Below are 15,850 nucleotides of genomic sequence, written 5' to 3'. Positions count from 1 at the left end.
TCCACCTACAGTGAAAGCATCAGCAGTGAATCAACTGGCTCTACAGAGAATTAATGCAGAAGAATTAATTTCTGTCCAGGACAGGAACAGTCAGTTTAAGCCTTTAGGAGTGGTGGTGAGCAAATAAACAGTGACTGGTAGAGAAGCAGAGTATAAAAGGCACATGTATGTGATTGATACTGGGTAATGTTCTGACTTTAGATTATTTGTGCCATGTCTTGATCAGATGGGAGTGTAACATTTGAACTGTACAGGTATTTGGTGTGGTTTGCCTGCAGCAGAAAAGCAGCAGCACTCTACTATAAGTAATCACAGCATTAAGACACAAACTATTGACTCCTCCTCACATAAAGACATAACAATGTGTAAAAACATAATGTAATCACAAACTGACATACATTATTTCACTAACAATAACATCTTTAACATTTTACTGGCATTATTTGTCAACATGGTATATAGCATTCTGAACATACACTATATTGTATACAGTATTTGCTTACCTGCCTTGACTTGAATATGAACTTAAGTGATAACTCATCCATAGGATTCAATATGACGTCGGTCCACCCTTTGCAACTATAACAGCTTCAACTCTTCTGGGAAATCGCTGTCCACAAGGTTTAGGAGTGCGATTATAGGAATTTTTGGCTTCACTTTGTGAGTTCACACGCTGATGTTAGAAGAGTAGGCCTGGTTCTCAGTCTCCGCTCTAATTCATCCCAAAGGTGTTCTATCAAGTTCATCCACACCAGACTTAGTAATTTTGGAAGAGGAAGGGGCCAGCTCCTCCTACAAAGTTGATGGCATGAAATTGTCCAAAATTAAACATTAAGAGTTCCTTTCACTGGAACTAAGGGACCAAGCCTAGCTCCTAACAACAACCCCACACCATACCCACCATAAATCTATTCCATGAAGCTCTCTGCGCACTGTTCTTGAGCTAATCTCAAGACCACAAGTTTAGAGGTCTGTAGCGATTGACTCTGAAGAAAGTTGGCAACCTATTCACACTATGCACATCAGCATCCACTGACCCCGCTACGTCGGTTTATGTGGCCTCATGGCTGTGTTGCTGTTGTTCCCAAACGCTTTCACGTTCTTATAATACAGCTGACAGGTGACTGTGGAATACTTAGGAGCAAGGAAATTTCAAGACTGAATTTGTTGCACAAGGGGCATTCAATCACTGTATCACACTGGAATTCAATGAGCTCCTGAGAGCGACCCATTCTTTCATAAATGTTTGTAAAAAAAAGTTTGCATGCCTAGTTGCTTGATTTTATACACCTGTGGCTATGGACGTGATTGGAACACCCGATTCCAATTATTTGGATGGGTGATAGAATAATTTTGGCAATATAGTTTATCTATAAACACTGTAGCATGGCATTAGGTTGAACAAATATAGATAAGTAGTGGCAAAGAGAATAAGCACAAATCAGCAAACTCAACAGTGTTGAATAAAACATTGATTTATATAAGCGCAGACAGGTTATAGGTTAGTCAACTATCTTCGGGAATGATGGCTCAGATTTCCATTTTCGACATTCTTTACGCTTGCACTCTCAGAATGACTTCTCTTTCCCTAAGAATCCAGAAGGCCCGACCCATCTCTGCAAACACTCCCTCTAGGTGACAGAGATGAGATGAACATCCTTGATGAGGAGTTTTGTGACTTGATGAAAGGGATCTAAAATAATAGGTTACTTGAACATGGTGTATAACACCTCTGTGCTCCAAAGTTTCCCCCCAACCTATATGGTTCCCTCATTAGGGTCCAATTCAGGGGATAGGGTAAAGAGACGACTACTTCCGAGTACTGCTTTCCCTGCCTTAAGGTGCTGTAACTCCTCTGGGAAGCATTCAGATAGTCTACTGCAGTCAGGGCATTATCTGGTCTTGCTGCTTGCTGCTCCCTCCTGTACTATGGCCTCGACCAAAGGTATCGTTGGCTGAAATGCATCTCCTGTTAATCTGCTCTGAAACCACTCCACACAAAACTGATTCTTGTACGATGTGACATCCAGTTCCATCACCTCTCCACGTAATAATGAGCATTCAGCAGGTCCTTTGAAGAGGAAGGAAGGTCCTTGGATCCAACAGTTTGGTTCAGCCAACTATGCCAACATCTTTCCTATGGTCACATCATCAGATTCCGTGCAGAGTCATTGTAGTAGCGCTAGGTACTTCCTCCTGTAAACTCTTAGATCTCGGCTACAAGAGTACACACAAATACTTTAAAGCAGCATGACTCTGACTGCAACCAGGTTAACACTGTTATAGAGTCACGCAATTCTCACCAATTCTCCCTCTAAGGTGGGTAATGGAATGCTGTCGACGGGAAACTATCCTGGATCTAGCCGCCATTAATGCCAAGTATACTTGTCTCTGGTCATATTCTGTTCTCAGGTAAGAGACAAATCCATAAGCCCAGAGGCATTACTAAACATATGTGTCAGGATCTGTAATCTGCCATGCCTTATTTTCGCCACTTGATGGTGCCAATTTTCCTGTGTTTCTTTCTCTCAGCTAATTAGCTTTATTAGTCCCAGCCCTGTCTAGTTAGCTTCCCTATTTAAGTGGCTTTCTTTTTGTCATTTGTGCTTGGTTATTTTTGCTTGCTGGTGCCCTTTTGGTTTATGTGTAAGGTCTCTTGAATCATCTTTTTCTTAAAATTTTTGTCCCTGGGCTTCTGATATTTTTTTTGTCTACTCTTGAGAGAAGTTATTTTGCCTTTTGGAGTATTTTTCAGTTTGGACTGTTATTTTTTTGCCGTGGAAATAAAAGATATTCTTTTTTTTTTTACTTTTTGTGTCTCGCATTTTGGGTCCAACACTTCGGTGGGAGAGTATTTTATTACGGCACTAGAGACCCATGTTCAAGTCCTGGTTCTGACAATATTGATCTGTCTGGAACAGTGATAGAAATAATGGCGGTATAAATAAACTGTGTTACTAACTGCATTATTTTTCACAGTAACTAGTAATCAAACTAATTACTGTTTCCCCTGTTACAATCTTACCATTACTGATAATAATATGCGGCATCACTATAAATTATTATAGGCTAATATTATTAGGCCTATAATTTTATTTTTAAGTTCATCTAAATGGATACACAGTGTGATGTACCTGTATATGATGCACCATAAACTAGTTTGAAGGTGCACAGGTCACCGTAGCTTTGTTTCACAAATGCAAAGAACAATTATTATTGGGCAGGGCACTATATAACTTTCTCCAACTCAATTACATTTAGTCTGACTCAGTAAGCTCTTGGATGCCCCGGCATATCCATTGCCTGCTGTTTGATGGGAGGTCAGTACTAATAGTAAGGTAATTGTTACGTTGTATGTGTGTGCGCTCTTTGGTTTGAACATATTTCCTTTTTTTTAAATGTAGTTTTATTTTTTTTTGATGTATTGATTTGGAGATTCAATGTGTAAGGCTCCCCCTTTTCCTGCAGAATGGAATCCAGATGCCCTGGTCGAAGGTCAATGCGTGTTCGGTCTTTTCTTTGCGTCTCGTTAAAAATCACTAATATTTATTAATCTTTTGGGTTTCCAATTATATCAATCAATCATTTTTATTTATATAGCGCTTTTAACAACACAGGTTGCATCAAAGCACTGTACAGTATAATGACAGGGATGTATAGTGACGAGAGTGACCAATTTCTTATTAAATGCAGAGACGGTCTCTGTAGTCAATTCAACGATAGTCACTAGAAGTTAAGTGTCCCCAACCAAGCAAGCCAGAGGCGACAGCGGCAAGGAAACAAAACCCCATGCATACAGAATGGAGAAAAAAAAACCTTGGGAGAAACCAGACTCAGTTGGGGTCAGTTCTCCTCTGACCGGACGCCCAGCACTTAACCTCCAGTTCAATTTTAAACGCAGCTGTGTCAGGTAGTGTAAATGACTTAGTGTGTGTGTGTGTGTGTGTGTGCATCAGGATCTGGGTGATCTGTCGACGGGCGCATCTAGGTTTTCTGGTCTCTGATGAACATAATCTCTGGGTGCTGATCCACCATCTAGTCTGGATACAAACTGTGAAAACAGATTGAGAAAGAAACAGGACTAATATTAGCGTAGATGCCATTCTTTTTACGATGTCACAAGTACATCGTATTGTAGGAGTAGTGTTCCCGGTTCCAGCAAATCTAAGTAATGCAGCCTAAAAATCCTTTAACGGATTTGAATATATATTTATTATATAAATATAATATATATATAATTATAGTACTGACTCCAATCCTTTGTGATTTTAGTTATATTTATTAAGTGTAACTGCTGATCCCTCAAGTTGTGATTTAAATTTGGATCATTAATTAACTATAATATTTCCTAGTTTCGATTTAGGAGTCTGCGTGGCTTAGAGACCTTGTTTAGCCAGAACAGACTCACTACATATCTGGGCTAGTCCAGGTCTTAGTCAGAGGCTACCCCGTAGATCGCTTACCCTAATGCAGCCATCTCCTCGATAGACTTAAAAAGAGTAATTTTTTATGTGTTCCCTAAGTAATAGCATGCTAAGCCAGTTTGGTGGCCAGAAGTCAAGATCTCAAGGCGGCTCCATCCATCGATCGTTGATCTGACTCACCCTAGCACGCCAACAATGCGGAAAACCTCAGAAGTCACTAACCTACTATAAAAGTTATTTCAGACAATATTATAAGTTAACCAAGATTAACATTTATTTTGCCAGGCAAGAACAGTTTCCAAATTGGTATAATTGATAAACATTTGCACAACTGATCAGCAGAACAAAAATAACACAAAACAAAATAAAACAAACTTAAAAGGTCAGTATTACCTGGTCTTTAAAAACTACATAGTGTAGTGTATGACAACATACACCACACTACGGGCCGATCTGGCTACAGAATCGCGCCTTGTTGTGTTTTGTTACTTTCCTTATATACTCAGACCAGACAAAGAGACACCAAATGTAGCTATAAAAACCTTTTGGTGTTTAGGTTCCCGTGCTCCATGGTCACACTTGGCCGGAACACGTTCAGAGACCCAAAAGGAGGACACACCTCCTTCCCAACAGAACACAGTTCTATCAAGTTCTTAATCTTCTCCATAATATAAGTGATTAATGTGAAATTGAGACCAATTTACCAATTGCACTGAGACCTTTCAAATGAGACCAAACATGAGAGTGAAGAACAATAGGTTCATAAGACACATGACATATAATGCCTTATTCTTAATGAACTTTAAACCAAGTCTTTTGGGCAGAAGGAGGGGAAGCAGGAAGAGCAGAGGTGAAGAGGGTGTCATAAACACAACAGGGTGGGGTGGGGTGTTTACTCTCTTTTTGAAGTCCTTTTGTTCCTTTGGATATCCCTTCTCAGATCTTAATGCATATACAGGTTTTGATTCACCTCCTTACAATCAAGTATATTATTTTGTGTGAAGTTACATGTCTTATGTTTTGAAGTGTTTATATGTCTTTTATACACAACTGTGACAACCACAGGCAAGCGCTGAACCAATTGCACGCTCATGCTCATAACATTGTTTTAGGGTAAGTTAAGGGTTAAGGAGACAGGATCTTTTACTTCTTCCTAGTTGCATGTGTGGGGATGTTTGGTTGGTCCCGAGGTTCCTCCAGAGCAGGGGTCGGCAACCTGTGTTCATTTTGTTGCACAGTTCCTCTGGGGTTTTAGTTGATACCATCTAAATACGGTTTTTTTTATAATTTGTCACTTAAAATATATGTCACATCAACGTCAGCAGCCGTCGCCTTTAATTGCTGGCGGGACCACGGCGGGAACCCCATACCACTGTAAGCATGAAAAGAGCCCAAAAAAGAAAAGTGTCGGAAGAAAATAGAGAGTTTAATGCAGCGTGGACATCTGCTTTTGCATTCACCGCCAATGACGCTGGCTTACCTGTGTGCTTGATATGTAGCGAGAAACTATCAAACAACAAAAAAAGTAACGTTGAAAGACATTTTCAAAGCAAGCATTTAGCATTTGCTGAAAAATACCCAACCGAAGATGAGCGCCAGAGAGCAATTTCGGAATTGCAACGACAAGCTGAAGAGAGAAAACTATCTTTCAAAAAATGGATCAGCTCTCCACAGTCAACTACAGCTGCTAGTTTTTTGGCAGCTCAGGAGATCGTAAAGAGGGGTAAGCCATTCACAGACAGAGAATACATAAATTAAACATTTATTCAAATATCAGAGCATCTATTCTCCGATTTTAAAAACAAAAAGGAAATTGTTCAGAAAATTAAAGACATGAGTCTCTCTGCAAAGACCGTTAAGGACAGGGCCATTAAAATTGCAGCAAATATCAGTAGTAAGCAAATTGATGACATTAATTCAGCTCAAGCATTTTCAATTGCCTGTGATGAGTCAAGTGATGTAAACGACGTTGAGCAGATAGCACTGTTATGCAGGTACGCCGATGCTGATGGGCCGCGGGAAGAACTGATTGAACTCATACCGCTTAAGGGCCAAACTCGGGGGCAGGACATTTGTGATGCTGTTGTGAGTTGTCTAAAAGATAAAGGGATAAACACCACTCACTTAGTGTCGGTATCTACTGACGGGGCGCCAAGTATGAGAGGAGCACAGAAGGGCTTTGTGAATTCACTTCAAAAGTCACTGGGCCGAGATCTGATGACGTTTCACTGCATTGTCCACCAAGAAGCACTTTGCGCACAATCATTTCCCCCTGAATGTGTGGAAGTAATGAACGTCTCAGGTTACGAATGTAACCATGGTTCCTCTAGGGAACGAGACGCTGCGTCACAAACGCTTTGGGAACGCCTTCGGCGTGAGCCGTTCTGAACCACGTGTGAAATCTGTCCAATGGAGGGGAGCGACGTCATGGACGAGATGATGTCGCCGACCAGGAAGTATAAAGTCACGCTCTGCGATGTCGGCACCAGCCTCGTAGTGAAGTAAGCGCCGGCAGGGGTGCGGGAAGTATGGCATCAGGACGCAGCGTCTCGTTCCCTAGAGGAACCATGGTTACATTCGTAACCTGAGACGTTCCTCTTCAGGAACTCGAGCTGCGTCACAAACGCTTTGGGAACGAGGAGCAGCCCTCATGTCTAAGTTGTAGAACCAGGCAAAAGTGGAGGGCGTGGACCACCCCGCAGCGTTGCAGATGTCCCCGAGGGGGACACCGCTAAGAAAGGCGTTAGAGGCCGCCATACCCCTGGTAGAGTGCGCTCTGACCCCGAGAGGGCATGGGAGTGCAGAGGCCTCATAGGCCAGGTGGATAGCCTCAACTATCCACTTGCTAACAGTCCGCTTAGCAGCAGCGCCACCCCTATTCGTCGGACCAAAACAAATAAGTAATTGGTCCGACCTCCGCAGAGACGCAGTCCTGCGCACATAAGTGTCCAGTGCTCGCACTGGACACATGCAGTTGGACTTCCGCTGGTCTGGATCCTGGAAGGGGGGAGGACAGAAGGCCTGCAGTATGATCGGCTGCGGTGTAACAGGGGGGACTTTAGGTGTATAACCCACTCGTGGGTATAAAAAAGCCTTGGACATGCCTGGGGCAAAGTCCAGGTAAGTAGGGGCCACTGAGAGGGCCTGCAGATCTCCCACCCTCCGAAGAGAGGTGATGGCGAGGAGAAATGCTGTCTTAAAAGATAAGACAGGTAAAGGAACCTCTTCGAGGGGCTCGAAGGGTGCCTTACACAGAGCCTCTAACACCACAACCAAATCCCAGGGGGAATTCTGGTCCGCACTGGAGGTCTCAGCCTCAGCACACCGTGGAGGAATCGTGTAACTAATGGGTGTCTGCCCACTGAGTGGCCACCACTGGGGTCATGATATGCAGATATAGCTGACACGTAGACCTTTAGGGTGGAGTGGGATAACCCGGTGGAGAATCTCGCCTGAAGGAACTCCAGCACTGAACCTACTGGGCAGTTAACTGGGTTTAAGTGGCGGTCTCCACACCAGGAAGTGAACATTTCCCACCTCCTGGCATACACGCTCCTCATAGAGGGAGCTCTGGATTGGAGGATGGTCTCAACAACCTCAGCTGAAAGACCAGAGGCTATGAGTTAAGCCCCGTCAGGGGCCACACCCACAGCTTTAATAACTCCGGGCGAGGGTGAACTATTGTTCCTCGCGCCTGAGAGAGTAGATCCGGCCTCAGGGGGATCTCCCACGGATGACCGTCTACTAGGCCGATGAGGTCCACAAACCATACTCGGCCCGGCCAGAACGGGACTACCAGCAGTAGTCTGACTCCGTCCTGGCGCACTCTCGCCAGAACTCCTGGGAGCAGGGCAATCGGGGGAAATGCGTACAGGCAACGCCTCGGCCACGCCTGTGATATGGCATCCAGTCCCAGGGGAGCGGGATGAACTAGAGAGAACCAGAGGGGACATTGTGCATTCCCTCGAGAAGCAAAGAGGTCATCCATTCCCCCGGCCTCAACCCCTGTCTCGACAGGGTGTCGGCTCCCGTATTGAGATGCCCAGGGATGTAGGTCACTCTCAGCGAGCAGATTTTGTCCTGGGACCACACAAGGATCTGGTGCGCCAGCTTGTTCAAGGGGCGCGAACGCAGTCCTCCCTGGTGGTTGATGTAAGAGACCACCGCTGTGTTGTCGGTGTGCACCAACACATGGTGACCTCTCAGGTCTGGGAGAAAGTGCTTCAAAGCACGAAATACCGCTAACATCTCTAGCAGATTGATATGCCACCCCTGGTGGTGATAGCTCCACAGACCGTGGGCCGGGCGCTCGTTCAACACTGCGCCCCAACCGGTTAGGGATGCATCCGTCGCAAGGGAGGTATGGCGACATAGAGCTCCCAACCTTGGGCCCTGATTCAGGAACCAAGGCTTCCTCCACAAGTCTAAGGCCCGAACTGCACGGCGTGACACTTTGATTTTGCGGAGTGGGTTTCCCCTCGGGGAGAACCCCTTGGTCCTGAGCCACCACTGTAGGGGTCTCATGTACAGCAGGCCAAAGGGTATCACGTTGGACGCAGCTGCCATCAGGTCCAGCAGTCTCTGATACTGCTTGACAGTGAATGACTGGCCTTCCCTGACTCTCTCGACTGACATGAGGATTGACTGCACACGGGCAGGAGACAAACGTGCCCACATTGTGGTCGAATCCCACACCACGCCTAGGTATGTGGTCCTCTGAGCGGGACGCAATACACTCTTCTTGGCGTTCAGTCTCAAACCCAGCTCCCCCATGTGAGACAGAACAACATCTCGATGTTGAACTGCCATCTGCTCTGATTGAGCTAATATCAACCAATCGTCGATATAATTGAGTATGCGGATGCCCTGGAGTCTCAGTGGAGCCAGAGCTGCATCCATACACTTCGTAAATGTGCGGGGTGAGAGTGCTAGGCCGAACGGAAGTACTCGATATTGGTATGCTACGCCCCCGAAAGCAAACCTCAGAAACTTCCTGTGTTGAGGAAGGATGGATATATGGAAGTATGCGTCTTTCAGATCTATGTTGACAAACCAGTCCTCGGATCTGATTTGAGTCACCACATGCTTGATGGTAAGCATTTTGAACTTCAGTCTGTTGACTGGCGCGTTCAAGACCCTCAGATCTATGATAGGACGCAACCCCCCGTCCTTCTTCGGAACAATGAAGTAGCGGCTGTAAAATCCAGATTCCACAGCATGAGGAGGGACCACCTCGATGGCCTCCTTCCTGAGCAGGGATTCTACTTCCTGTTCCATCACCAGAGCCTGCTGGGGGCCGACTACTGTCGGTGTGACTCCCCTGAATGTCGGTGGTGGAGAACCGAACTGAATTCGATAGCCTTTCTCTATCGTCAGTATGACCCATTGAGATACATTTGGCAGAAGTTTCCACGCTGCTAAATAATCTACTAAGGGAATCAGCCTATCGAGGCTGACCTCTGGTGTGTGAGATACAGGTAACTCGGTGGCCTGAAGTGGTTGACCGGCAGGCAGACACCGGGCTAGCTGTAAATGGGACCCCCGCAGGGGTGGCGCGTTCCCCAGCAGTGACGCACTCTCGGGTGAATCCGGCTGGGGAAACGTGCTGGAAGCCTCCGCGCTCTGGCACGAGGGCAGAGATAGCAGAGTTACTCCCTGAGGGCCCTGAGAAGGAACGGGTGCCGTCTGACCAGGCATAACCTGATCCTCCCCAGGAGGGGCAGCCCTCAGAAGCCCTGAACCACTCATATCAGGGCTTCTTGGCCGTGGACTTCCTGTCCAAAAAGGCCCTCAGGTCTTTGGGCCCGGAAGTCCCCGGCCCAGAGCGCCGCTTCGCCCCCTGCTGTTTTTAAGGGGGGGAACGAGAGGCGACGCTCTGTTTTTGCACTCGCCTGTACGAGGAGCTGGCACGCGGTGGGGGCATCTCTCGTCCCGATGCCCCCTGAGACCGACGTGGGAGGAAACTCTTGAACGCCGCCGCCTGTTTACGGGCCTCCTGGTACCTATCGATGACCTCATTAACAGAGTCGCCGAATAGGCCAGAAGGCTGCAGGGGGGCGTCCAATAGGCAGACCCTGTCCCGCTCTTTCATATCGGACAGGGTCAGCCAGAGATGCCTCTCCGCGGCCACAAGGGATGACATAGACCGCCCTACAGCACGGGCGGTCTCCTTAGTGACGCGGAGGCAGAGGTCAGCCGTCCGACGCAGTTCTGCGATGTCATCGGACCTGACCCCCTCTCCCTCATCGATCTCTTTCAGCAGGTCGGCTTGGTATGCCTGCAACACCGCCATAGTGTGCATGCAAGACCCAGCCAATCCTGCTGCCGCGTACCCCTTAGCCATCAAAGCCGACAATGTTCTCAGCGGCTTCGATGGTAAGGTCGGAGCCTTCAAAGACGATGCCGCACCGGGGGACAGATAGGTAGCAAGAGACTGTTCTACCCATCGCCTTATAGCCGCACTCCGCGACTCCCGCCACATTGCCATAATAACTAGCAGCGGTGGGGGAGAAAACACGAGCGGAGTGCGGCCTTCCCCAGGACCTCGACAGCTCACTGTGGAGGTCTGGGAAGAACGGAAGGCTCCTTCTTAGAGGTGGCTGCTTCGCTCTCAGAAATCTTTCATCTAATTTAGATCTCTGAGGCTCAGCGTATCGCTCGGCTGGCCAATCGATGTTCAGTTTGGCTACCGCACGAGTTACTACCTCTAAGAGCTCCTCATACTGCGGCATGTGCAATGGCGCGTCGTCCACCACCTCAACATCAACCTCCTCGGAGGAAGAGTGAGCGCGAGTGGACGTCTCCCCCGTGGCCGAAGAAGCCGGAGTTCGGGCTTCGGACACACGGGATTGAGCGCCCGATCTGGCGGATTCCGATGGAGAAAGGGACGGGCCCATCTCCATCTCCTCCGCCAGATCGATTTGCGATCCCCAGACGTGCGTTCGCTGCTCCGCCTCGGCGGAAGCGGGTCCCGCACCCCTGGGAATGCTGGTGAAGGCTCCCTCCTTAAAGAGAGCCCTCCGGGAGCGGAGTGTTCGCAGCGGCAGCTGCAAACAATGCGGGCAATCAGTCCCCTCGAGGGCTGACGCCGCGTGCTCCGCTCCCAGGCACGCCACGCACAAGCTGTGTGTATCCCCGCCCGTGATGTAGCGAGGGCAGGGATCAGCACACCGCTTGAAACGCGGCAGATCACCAGCGTGCTTGCTTTTGCTTTTTCTTTTTACTCCTTGACTATCAGACATGCTTATCATTTATCTAGACAGACAACAATAAATCACAGACAGAATCACAAAGAGCGCTTACTGAACGACAGAAGCTGGTGCCGGCATCGCAGAGCGTGACTTTATACTTCCTGGTCGGCGCTCCCCTCCATTGGACAGATTTCACACGTGGTTCAGAACGGCTCACGCCGAAGGCGTTCCCAAAGCGTTTGTGACGCAGCTCGAGTTCCTGAAGAGGAACCTTGTTATCAAGATAGTGATCAAAATAATTGCGAATGGGTTAAGCCACCGACAGTTTTGTTCGTTGTTAGAAGAAGTCGAAAACACGTATTCACATCTCCTGCTGTACAACAGAGTACGTTGGCTGTCCAGGGGGGAGTTGCTGAAACGCTTCGCTGCCTGTCTGGAGCACATAAAAACCTTCTTGGGAAGTAAAGGCCTCGGCTATCCTGAACTGGAAGACCCATCTTGGCTGGACAAGTTTTACTTCATGGTGGACATGACAAGTTACTTGAACATGCTGAATAAAAATCTCCAAGGAAAGGGAAGCACGGCACTGCACATGCTGGAGGAGATTTTGGCATTTGAGTGCAAGATGACAGTGTTCGCCAGAGATGTACAAAATGGCACGCTCTCTCACTTCCCCTTCCTAAGAGAGTTCAAAGAAGCAAACAATCACATAAATTGTGATTATTTCCACCGTGCCATTACAGCAATGCAAGCTGCATTTGGAGAAAGATTCAGTGAGTTCAGAAAGGAGAAACAGACTCTCTCTTTCCCTGTCGCACCGCTGAACAGCGACCCATCCCTGCTGAACACATCCGCATTCACAGGAGTAAGTAAGCCTGATCTAGAAATTGAACTGGCCGATATTGCGGATAAAGTTTTGTGGGTTAACAAGTTCAAATCCCTGTCAGCGGATCTTGAAGAAGTCACCCGTCAGAGGGCTACTCTCGCTAAAGAGCACAAATGGAGTGATATGGAAAAACTACGCCAACCCGACAAACTTATTTTTGCAACATGGAATGCCATTCCTGACACATATATCAACATGAAAAGGTGTGCATTTGGAGTCCTATCCATCTTTGGCTCAACTTACTTATACGAGCAAGTTTTCTCAAGCATGAACATTATAAAGTCCAAATACCGCTCCCGCTTCACCAGCGAGACTCTACAGTCCTGCGTGAAGATGAAAGTCACATCTTACAGGGCCGACATAGGGAAGATCTGCAGGGAAATGCAGACACAGAAATCCCACTAAACAGGTAAGAACAACATAATTTAATAAGCTATTTTTTTTCTTTTTTTTTTTCTACTATACTTTTTTTGTATTTTAAGGTGTGTCCATTGATCACTGGCTGGCTGCCAACAAACCCGAAGAGGACGGGAGAACGCATGGGTTACAGCTATTAAACATATTATATATTAAAGTGGGCTTGTTTGTTGTATTCAGTGATTGCAACTGTTAAAATTTAAATAAAGATTAAAACTTTTATAAGGTTATATACAAAGTGGCTCTTTTGATAAAAAAGGTTGCCGACCCCTGCTCCAGAGTGTTGCAGCATAAGGCATTTAGTCACTAGGTAGTGTTAACTGATGAGACTAAATTGTGAAGTAGCACTCTGGGTAGAGATAAATGTGACACTTAAGTCTCAAAGGGGGGAATGTAGAAGATTTCTATTAAGTCAAAATATGGATTTATCATGTGTAATCAATGTGAAACGAGTCAGGTATATGTCAAGGGACTTCTCCGTTAAAATCATGCCTCGGTCACATGCTGGCATAAGGGGAAGCCTGAAGTGTGTGGACGCACATTTACTATGTGTTGGGGATGGGGAGCAGGTAAAAGGGCTTCTTTCTTGTCACGTTGTGGTGGTTTGACGCAAGGAGCACTCGATAGGTAAAATAAATTTAAACAGATTTAATCTTCTCAATGGGCAAAATACATATAAACAGGCAGGGCAAAAACCACGTAAGGACATCGACGATTGGACAAACTCAAGACAAACACACAGGACTTAAATATACAACGTAATAAACTAAACTAACAAGGAGCAGGTGAAGATAATTACACAATTAACACAAAGGGAAGGTAGGGCACAGAGAGCACATGGCATGAGACAAAAACAATAACATAGTCCAGAGATGTGACATTTCTTTAACATAACCCGTGGCTGGGCATCTTCTGTCCATTTTTGTAAACATAAGGGCAATTGTGGTAAAGGTATGGAGCACGCCTTAAAAACCTGTATAAAAGACACAGCCGAAAAACACTCTGGAGGTCTCATCTGCAGAGAGATACTCTGCTTTATTCTGTTGGTAATAAAGTCTATCTTTTGGCATCAAAACCCTTCGACTGAGTCTGATTCTCCGCGAGAAAGAAAGGAACCACGACACAACCCACAATGGTAAAAGAGCTGCAAAGATTCTTAGGGTTTGCCAATTTCAACTGCTGATTCATCTGCAACTACAGTACAGTCCCCCCTAACTTCGTTATTAAAAGGCAAGCCAGCCAAACTCAAATGGACAGAGGAGGCCAACCAAGCTTTTGCCAGTTTAAAGGAACAATTCACGTCTGCCCCTATTCTGAAACAACGCAATCCAGATTTACTGTTCGTAGAAGAAGTAGATGCATCTGACTGCAGAATCGAAGCTGTGCTTTCCCATAGGTGTGAATCCACAGGCAAACTGCACCCTTGTGTTATCCACAGCGGAATGAAACTATGGTGTAGGAAACAAAGAACTCTTATCGATGAATCATTATTTTGGCCCCTATCTCTTGGGACCTTATAGAGGAAATACAACAGGCCCAACAGAACAAACCAGCTCCAGCTGATTGTCCCCCCAACAAACACTATATCCCTGCCAACCTTCGACCATGTGTTATGCAGTGGGTCCATACATCCCTCGCAGCTGGACACCCTGGAATCACTTGCATCATCCAATTAGCACAAAACTCTTTCTGGTGGCCCCCCATGTCAAGGGAAATCACAGCCTATGTGAAGTCCTGTCAAGTCTATGTGCAGTCCAAGATTCCCAAGGAATTACTCTCTGGTCTCCTTAAGCCCCTGCCCATTCCACAGCGACCTTGGTCCCACATATCTATAGACTTTATAACAGACCTATCCCCATCTGTTCCCTTTTCTACAATGTTTTCCGGATCCCCGACTTAACTTCTTCAATAGAAGTAACTTTGTCACACAGCATCATACAGTCCTGATCTATATGCCTAGCATCTGCTTTAAAGCTCTCTAGAAAATGTTATATTGATGTCAGCTTCTTCTTTACTATACAACTTCTGATAGAATGCTGATATGTTTTAAAATTTTAGATCTCCCACACATCTTCATTTCTATTAAATTTTCATATAGAATTCAGTTCATTATGTCTTATTTCTAAATGGAAAAAAATACCTGGAGTTTTTCTCCCCTTCTTCAAGCCATCTGCCTCTGGACTTCACAAATGCTCATTTGGCTTCATATTCATATATCTCATCTTGCTGTACCTGCAAATCAAATAGTCTAAGTTTGTCCTCCTGATTCATTACATTATTACTTGCCAAATCAACTCTCTCTTTTATTACTTCCTCTCTAGACCTTTTAACCTGTACTATTAGTTTTCCTCTTATAATGGCTTGTCTTATACTTCATATACTCCCAATTTGTCCCAAACTTATTTGACCTTCTTGCATTCTTCAAACAACTCAACATAATATTTTTAACTTCTTTTTTAAATAAATTGTTTTCCAATATTGTCTTATTCAATTTCCAGTGTGTTTATGTGCTCATAGTATTTCCATTTAAGACAACAACTAAGTATATTGCACTGAATTGTACACGCTGATTTTTCTATGATAACCTGGCTTACTTGATTTTGTAGTACACTGGAAATAAGTCAAAAGTCTATTCTCGATTGTTTCCTTCTCTCACCAGAACTCTGTGTACATTCTTGTATAGTTGGGTTTTTAACCTGAACACAAATTATGTAATTCATCAAAATTATTTAAGCTGTTTCCATGAGGAGGAATACAGTCTAAATTACTGTCCCAAACAGAACTGTAATATCCAACAAAAATTATTTTAGCATCAGTGAAACTTTCCAAGATATTTCTAATTTTTTCTTCAAAGTCTAGTAATAAACATCTATTCCTTTCAACACTGTTGGTTGCATATATATTCCCTAACACAAAATGATGCTGTTTGAATT

The sequence above is a fragment of the Puntigrus tetrazona genome, unplaced genomic scaffold (assembly GCF_018831695.1).
Source record: "Puntigrus tetrazona isolate hp1 unplaced genomic scaffold, ASM1883169v1 S000001164, whole genome shotgun sequence".
Lineage (NCBI taxonomy): Eukaryota > Metazoa > Chordata > Actinopteri > Cypriniformes > Cyprinidae > Puntigrus > Puntigrus tetrazona.
Note: the sequence above shows the minus strand (reverse complement) of the source record.